The sequence below is a fragment of the Triticum aestivum genome, chromosome 4D, assembly GCF_018294505.1.
Source record: "Triticum aestivum cultivar Chinese Spring chromosome 4D, IWGSC CS RefSeq v2.1, whole genome shotgun sequence".
In the NCBI taxonomy this organism is placed as follows: domain Eukaryota; kingdom Viridiplantae; phylum Streptophyta; class Magnoliopsida; order Poales; family Poaceae; genus Triticum; species Triticum aestivum.
In genome coordinates, this window is record NC_057805.1 from 386,124,043 (window position 1) to 386,132,288 (window position 8,246).

Consider the following 8,246-nt stretch of genomic DNA (forward strand, 5'->3'; position numbering starts at 1 on the left):
GGTAGGGACCCAACCTTACAACCAAAAGAGATAGCCAGTTTGGCCAGTTCCACATCATCCACATTAATGGGAAGCAACAACGTCAATTGCTTATAAGCATGAAGCAATTCCACAATTTAATAGCATGAATAAATGGTACATGTAAACACTAAGCAATAACCAATAACATCATATCTACCTTGTTGTCTTGCTGAAGTGGTGAAGGGATGGATGCCTCGGGGGCTGGGGGCGCAGCTTGCCGATGACGTGGTGATTGCCTGATGCCCTGACAATCTAAGTTTAGTGAGGAGCAACTGAGACTGAGGCATCAAATGACTGAGCGCATCTGACAGTGTCATGCAGGAGGGTTGGCTCACCCAGGGAGCGCTGCTTTGGGCTTGCCCAGAGGCCCATGAGGCCCAGGATCAAGGGGGCCCCAAAAAAGGCATCGAAGACCTTCTTGCCCTCCAAGACAAGGGCAGCGGCGGCCAAGATCGCATCTACCTCTCTGTACACCCTAGCCCTCTTCGTGTATATAAGAGGAGGCTAGGAAGCTCGCATTCCCATTTATTCTCAGATAGAAAACTCCCGGTAGCAATCTCATACACCATTGTAATCCCTCGGATGAGGTATCACTCCACCATGAATAACCAAAATAAGCAGGGCGTAGGATATTACTCTCTGGAGGCCCAAACCTGGATAAACCCCTTGCGTGACCTCCGATCTCATACTTCCAGCTGTGTTTAGACTCCTGCTGAGGGATCTGGTAGTATTTCACACCGTCGGCATCTCCTGCTCCCAAATCGAGCGACTTGGCTAGTGGCATCCTGGCAGGTCGATGCATCATAGGAGCTTGTAGTGAGGGGAGGGGGCAGACCGTGCCATCACGGGCAAGCCGACGCTCGACGAGGAGAGGGGAGCAGTCGTGCGGGCTAGGGGCAGAGGCTAGTGGATGGAAGCTATGGGGGCATAGGGCTAACAATGGCATGTGGCGACGCCGCGGCTTGGAGGGGTGCGGGTGATTGGACGGAAGCCAGCCGACGACCCATCAATCGGCAATCGGGAGGCGAGTGGATGTTAGGTCTCTCTCTTGTCTAACCTCTGGGAGGAGAGGAGTGTGAGAGGAGATGGATTGTTGCTGCACCTGGGTTGTGTGTCTATTTCAATTGACTTGGATGGGCCTTCAAATTTAGCTAATTATAACATGGTAAAAAGATTTTCCAAAACTTTGGGTGTGCCATGGCACACCCAGCACTAGGTCCGCCACTGCCGCCGGGCCCTCTTCCAATACTTACATTTGGCACGTTACTCTTCGGTCTCACCCGAAAAGGGTCCACGAGGAGGGTCCGAACGCGACATGGCTCTAGTGAGGCGGTCGCAGAGGAAGATAGTGGGAGGAGAGGAAGATGGGTGGGTGTGGCGGCAACAAGGAGACTACCGGTTTATATAGCCGCGGGCGGCCTGCTTCAACGGGAAAAAGGGGCTGAAAAAGGTTGCACGCAGCCGCCGTCCACCCAGGATCCCACCGCAGCCAAGTACCATCTGCCCAACTGCCGACGACGTCCATGGCGGACATCATGCCCGACAGGTGTTCGGTCAAATGTCATTAAGCTTATTTTTGAACTTCATGTTATTTTCTAGAGTAAGCACAATGCCGGGGTACTCGATGAAGGAGGATGAGTTGTTGTGCGATGCATGGTTGGCCATATCTGCGAACATTGTAGGCAGGTACTCAAGGGGCTTGGTCTTTTGGCGTCCCGTGCTTGGTTCATTTCATGGGAAAAAGCACTTTGCGCCCTACGACATGCTAATCATCCATGAACACGGTGTGAGGTCATTGGGGCACATGGTACAACATCCAGAACTCCGTCATAAAATTTTGCGGCACGATTGAACCCGTGGAAGCAATGTGGCCATTGGGCGTGTCCATGGAGGTCGGAAGTTTTGGTTCTTGTTGCTATACATGTTGGTTAATTCTTTCATTCACACAATGTTACTCTACACGTTGATAGTTTGCACACTCTGCAGTGATGTACTATAGGACCGAGGGCACGCCATTCATGTACATACATTGTTAGATGAAGCTCAAGGAGAAGCCTGTGTGGGACGACATGAGCCGACTCTGATTATACTGATATCATTGAATTCGAAATCAATGAAATCGAAAAACTTATAGAGCATTTTTTATCTCATTGAATTTAAACTAGTATTGTATTAGAGATATCCGCATACTATTTATGGATGAATTCTGTTATTTTCTACAATTACTTCGAATGGTGCGGGCTTGATTTAGTTAAACGAATGAAATATTGCCCGTTTTATGTAAATTATATTTGAACTTTGCCGAATTCCTGTCGTGCTTGATGTAATTTGTCTGATTTGTTAAAATCCGGTTTAAAGTGTATGCAAGGACTGTTGAATGACCGGCTCTCACATCACTATATGCAGACTGGTTCTCACCGGTCCATGGACTCAGTGTCCGACTTGAGGATCAGCGTTGCATATGCCCTTATTCTCTTGCGTTACGTACGTGCACGCAGTGTGCCAATTCATTTTCTGAAGCACATAAGACAAGTGGCAGATCCTTTCTTTAACTAGCCTGCATATACACGCGAAAAAAAGGGTCAAATTATGTCATCATACCGAACCTTTGCCGAGCAATGGGAAGGATCATAACATCACGAGCTTGTTGATATGCTCAGATTTTTGTTCCCCACTGGATACCAATGTGCTCAGCCCTTGACATGCACGTTGGCCTTTCGCTGAAACACTGCCACACTTGCACAAGATGAGAAGCGAGGGTTTAAACAACGTGAGGCCATGATTGCTGCGACAAATTCGCTTGGGGTGCACTGGCCGGAGCTTAGCCTAATCGCATGCCAGTATGCCACTGCTCTCACAAGACAAAACCAAAAGGACAATAGAGTTCACATGCCGCCCAGGCTCTCTTGTCGCACCCATGGGCCGCCATGGCATCCACTGATCCACACGTGCTTTCTTCGAGCAACGAGTACAGCATGTCGGCGCTTGTACGCATACCATTTTTTGCCGGGTCCTTTTTTCCGGGGTTAGAGCATCTTCAACAGAAGATGTATATTTAGAGATGTAAAAATAAGGGTTGTATAATTTACATCATTAAAAAATAGTTTTACATCTTCAGAAAAGTTTAACCTTCAACAGATAATGTATATTTAGTGATGTAAAACTTCTAGTCCGATGGATGATGTATTTAAAGATGTAAACTAGTTCAACTACTACATCATTTCAAATACAATTCAAACATAGAGGGTTAACTTGAAGCAAACATAGTTTTAAATTAAATATAATTAAACATAATTCTAATTTAAACATAGGTCAAACTACTACTACTTCAACTACAGCGAACATAAAACTACTTATCATCGCTCTTGAGCTGCTCCCAGAACTACTCCTTGTTGGGTTCGTCGCACTCGTCGTCCTCCTCCTCCGAGTCAGGCCAGTACGACGAGTCGTGGGGCCGGCCTCATCCTCCTTCACCCCCTTCTTATGCTCGCCCTCGCGCTTCCAGAAGAACTCCCGCTCGACCTGGAGTTAACCTCGCCATTGTTGCCTCGTCATTATCGCCGGGAGCAACGCGAATAGCGAGTTTCTTCTTCTTCCTCTCCTCCATCCAGAAATTCTTCAGCGCGAGGAACTCCGCATCCACTCGGGTCTTGATCTTCGGAAAGTTGAGCTCTGTCCTCGGCCGGCCAGAACGCCACACTGCCACATCGAACGCACGTGCAGCCTCCTCGACAGTCTTGTACGTGCCGAGCCAGAAGCAGCGGCGGTCGTCGGAGAACTCGACTTTCAAGTTCCAGGACGGCCTCGCCAACACCTCGAAGAAGCTTGTCTTGCTCTTCGAGAGCTTCTTCAGCGGCGGGGCAGCACCGCAATGGGTGGGGCTTCAATCGAGCGGCGGCGGTCGTCGGAGAACTCGACTTCGAAGTTCCAGGATGGCCTCGCCAACACCCCGAAGAAGCCCGCCTTGCTCTTCGAGAGCTTCTTCGGGAGCGGGGCGGCGCAGCGATGGGTGGGGCTTAATCGGGCGGCGGGGGTGGCGTAAATGCGGAGGGTGATGGCTAGGCAGCGGAAGGAGAAGAATCGGGTTGCGGCAAGGTGGCAGCGGAGCAGCGGAAAAACAACAGATTGGGCAGATTTAGAGGCGGGCGGCGGCGGAACATGCGGCGGGGGTGGTGGAGAGGCCGAATCTGGTGGCGGAGCGGTGCAGCGTGGTGCGGTGGGCGGGCGACGGAAGGAGAAGACGTGATCGCGTGGTGGGTGGGGGAGGAAATGAAGTGACAGTTGGCTGTTCGCGCGGCTGTCGTTTTACATCACCACGTAGGTGGAGATGCAAATTTGCATCTCCAAGTGTTGTATTTTACATCACTTGAAGGAGGTGGTGTCAGTTTTTTGTTTGCATCTACATCATCTGTTGGAGCTGCGTTTTTAGGCCTTAGTGATGTAAAAGTTAGTTATTTTTGCATCTAAATATTCTACTGGAGATGCTCTTAGGGCATCTCCAACACTGATCCGCAAAATTGCTCTGGTATCCGTCCACGGACAGGGGGACCAGTCTGCGAATATGGATGGGGGAGCCAGCCATCCAAAGCTAGCCACATATGTCCGGTTACGTTTCAAACACTATTTAAGCTAACCTGATGAAATTCATGCAAACACGACGGATTTCATCAAATTTCAGATATAAAGTAGCACAAGTTATCCAGACATAGCATGCAAATAAGTCTAGTACAACAATAGTTCAAATTCAACAAGATTAACCGGATATTCAACAAGTTTTTTATGAACGGATCATGTCGTCCCACACATACTGCCTCTTCAGCTTCATCCAACAGTATATGTGCGTAAATGGTCGTCTCTCTGTCTTGTGGTACATAATGACAGTGCATGCGGGTTACATAACATGTAGACCAACATTGAGTGAATGATTCAATCAACGAGTTGAGCAAGAAGAAACAAAATTTACGATCTCCTCCTCTGCTGCGCACAATGGCTACATTTCCTCCAGCCGACTAACCGCATCACAAAACTTGGTGACGGAGGTCTGGATGGCACACTGTTGATACGATAACGACTTCACATTGCTGTTGGAAATCTACCCAATAGTCAATAATATTGTATTATTTATTTCCATGTTTATAAATAAAAATTTATATTCCATGCTATAATTGCTATAATCCTGGAATATGCGATTCAATGGAGAACTCATTAGCACGTGTGGAATGATAAAACGGTAAAATCTGATTCCTAGTCTCGCCTCTAGGACTAGCTCAAGTGTTGTTTGTGGTCATGTTTTCCGGATCTTGGAATATCGTTAAGCGTAACAGTAGTCCCAAAACAATTTTGAGAATATGACGTTGGAAGAACGATCATATTGAACTGACCGAACTTATTTGTTATACTTTGAGATTCTATCGTCACAAGTCAATCGTTACAACATGAAGAGTAAACGTATGCTTTAGTTCCTTAGACCATGACAGTATTGTTAGGGCTCTCTCGGTGTGATGACATCCATCATCGTCTGGCCAAACAGGTGACTAGGTCACAAGGATGGCGGAACATGTCAACGAGAAAGAAGAACAAAACAGGTAAAGAGGAGACATGTATAGTAAGCATGAGAGTGACTAAAGAGGATAACGATATATCTCACCTCGGGTTTTGTAAAGTATCGCAAAGCGAAGGGAATAGCACATGATACCCAAAGGTTCGCTCGAATATCATTTGTGTATTCATAAGGATCAATACAGATGTCCGTGATTCCGCTATTGATCATTGAACAAAAGGAGTTTTTTTCATGACTATGTTTTACCGAACCTACAGGGTCAGAAGCTTAAGGGAATCATTATCTGCTGAGTGTTAGTGGAGTGGGAGTTATGAGAAAATATTCTCGGAATAGTTTTGGGAACATAAGAAATAGTTTTGAGAGAGTCTGGAAAGAGTTTCAGATGTTTCCAGAAATGTTCTGGATGGTTCTGGGAACGTCCTAGGAACTTCTGCTAATGTCCAGAAGGTTACAAAATCTTGCGGATAAATCTAGAGGGTCCCTTGTGCGAGGACACCTTGGTTGGGCCAAAGGGTAAGGCCCACGAGGCCTTAGGTCGGTGCACAAAGGGGATGTATGGAAGGCAGGGGCTCGATGCCAGGGTCCATGACATCTACCCTTGGGCCACACGCCGGAGCCCGTGGCGTTCACGTAAACGCCGGGATCCTTGGCGTTTAGCCCTAGAGTATGACGAGGACTCATCTTTGAGGTTTAAACCGACCTTAGGGAGGTCCCCTCCCCAAGTTGCGACCCCAGGTCTGCGCATATAAATAGAGGAGTAGGGCAGCCCCCAGAACATAAGTTTTGGAGCCTCTAGTTCTCTCTTGTTCTAGTTCTCGTCTAGTTCGATCTAGACTAGATCTAGTTCTAATTCTCTGTAATCCTCATAATAGAGAAGCCTTGTGCTATTCTCTTCTTCTCCCTCTAATTCTTCAGCAACGATTAGCTCTGGACGGCGAATCACTGCTGGATCACGAAGCATGTACACTTACAATCTATAGAGAGGTCATGCTTTCGGTCTTTTATTCGAGGGATCGTCGTGGACGGTTCAAGGGACTTCAAGAACGATCTACACCAACTCTTCTTCTGCTGCATCTCGAAATTGATAATGATCTGAACTAACCTTGTATGCATCTTCATAGTGATCCGGGACCTTGATCGTTGGGCGATTTTTTTTGTTTTCTGCTACGTTTCCCAACAATTGCGTTGTTGGATGATGTGCATATCGTAGGGCACAATGTGCTTTCACACGTGAAATGAACCATGCACGCACTGCCAGAAGATTCCCCCTCTGTTTCTGCCTACGAAATCTGCGGATACTGCCAACCATGCATCGCACAACAACTCATCCTCTATGGTCGAGTATCCCACGATCCTTTGTACTCTAAAAAAATGACATGCCGTTCGAAAGCTCGATGACATTTGACCGAACACCTACCAGGTGTGGTGTCCGCCATGGACGATGTCAACTGGGGGGCGGAGTGTACCTGCCTACAGACGGGTCCTAGGTGGACGACGCCGTCGTGAAAGGCGAGCGGACGTGTCGGTGCTGGTTGTGGAAGTCCGGCAATGCCTGTGTGCCGGCCGGAGAGGTACAACGACATCGTCGGACGAGCAGGGTGCGGATGCAAAAGCAAGGTAGAAGGGGCGGAATGAAAGAAAATAGGACCGGGAGGGGTGATTTAAAGGGCCGGGGGTGTCGGAGTCCTTTGTGGGGGGAAATGCGTCCGGACTGCTCGGTGGGCCGATACAAACCCGCGTTGGATGGCACAACACATTTGGACTATTAGAATACATTGTAACATGTATATACGGTATAAATATAAACCGTATATACGCCCGGTAGGCTAGCGTGTTGCGTGGTTGTTGTAACAGGTAGTTGTGGTTGTTAGGATTCATCCTCATCTCTGTATACCTTTCTTGAGGATCAATCCAACACAACCGAACTACCAAATCTTGTAAACCTCTTTGCCTATATAACATGCAACGCGTCCCTGCCAGAGGCATATGCTTCATCCAATCTTTCATGGTATTCAGAGCCAACTTCCTCTCCCACATCCAAACCTAGTCATGGCTAGCTCCAGCTCCGCCGCCGCCGCTTTTGCCCTCATTCCCATCGCTGATAAGCTGCACCGGGGCAACTACCTGGTCTGGCGCGCGCAAGCCCTAGCCGCCATCCGCGGAGCGCAGCTGACGGATCACCTCAACCCTGATCACCCGTTCCCGGAGCCCAAGCTTGCCGATAAAGACGGTAAGCCGACAGATGTGCCAAACCCGGCGTATCTTGTCACCCTGGCGCAAGACTCGCAGGTGCTGAGCTTCATCCTCAACTCGATCTCGCCACCTGTGATGATCCAAGTCACCCACTGCACTAAGGCCGCGGCGGCATGGACCGCCATCAGGGAGATGTTCCTCTCCCAGACGCAGGCCAACATCGTCAACACGTGGATCGCCCTCTCCACCACCAAAAAGGGCACTGCAACCATCGCCGACTACATCGGGCGCATGAAAGCGTTGGGCGATGAGATGGCTTCAGCAGGCAAGCCGCTCGACGATGATGACATGGTCTCCTACATCCTCGCCGGACTAGACTACGACTACATCTCGTTTGTCTCGTCCATCTGCGCCGCGAGGACTGAACCAATCAAGGTAGCTGAACTTTACTCTCAGTTGATCGGTTTTGAAA

General features: G+C 48.7%; 1 pseudogene; it reads left to right on the forward strand.

Annotated features, from left to right (window-relative positions):
- The first annotated feature begins 8,104 nt into the window (after positions 1-8,104).
- LOC123100895 (uncharacterized) lies at positions 8,105-8,246 on the forward strand (annotated as a pseudogene).